This window comes from Stigmatopora argus, chromosome 11, assembly GCF_051989625.1.
Source record: "Stigmatopora argus isolate UIUO_Sarg chromosome 11, RoL_Sarg_1.0, whole genome shotgun sequence".
NCBI classification, from domain to species: Eukaryota; Metazoa; Chordata; class Actinopteri; order Syngnathiformes; family Syngnathidae; genus Stigmatopora; species Stigmatopora argus.
In genome coordinates, this window is record NC_135397.1 from 11,293,885 (window position 1) to 11,294,242 (window position 358).

Genomic DNA, 358 nt, shown 5'->3' on the forward strand with positions numbered 1-358 from the left:
CCAGCCGCAGATGAGCTCACCTCACGTCAGCTGTGCAGTGAGGGCTGGCGACGAATGGTGCTCAACGACCTTTGACGGCAATGGACGTCCAATCCGTTTCCACTAGATCCGGTTCAAATGAATTGGATAGTCACAGCAGAAGGATGATTGAGTGTCCATATGGCTTGCATTGTAATGATATTTCAATGCCAATGACGGTGATGGATGTCATTTGAGCGCTGCTGGTCCCCCAGTTCAATTGGGGTGGACGTCAATGGCAGCCAAGTAAAATAAAAATCACCCACAAATTGATTTGCAAGGAAAAAATGTTCAATCATGATTTTACTTAGGAAACAACAAATGTGTCAATAATCAACGG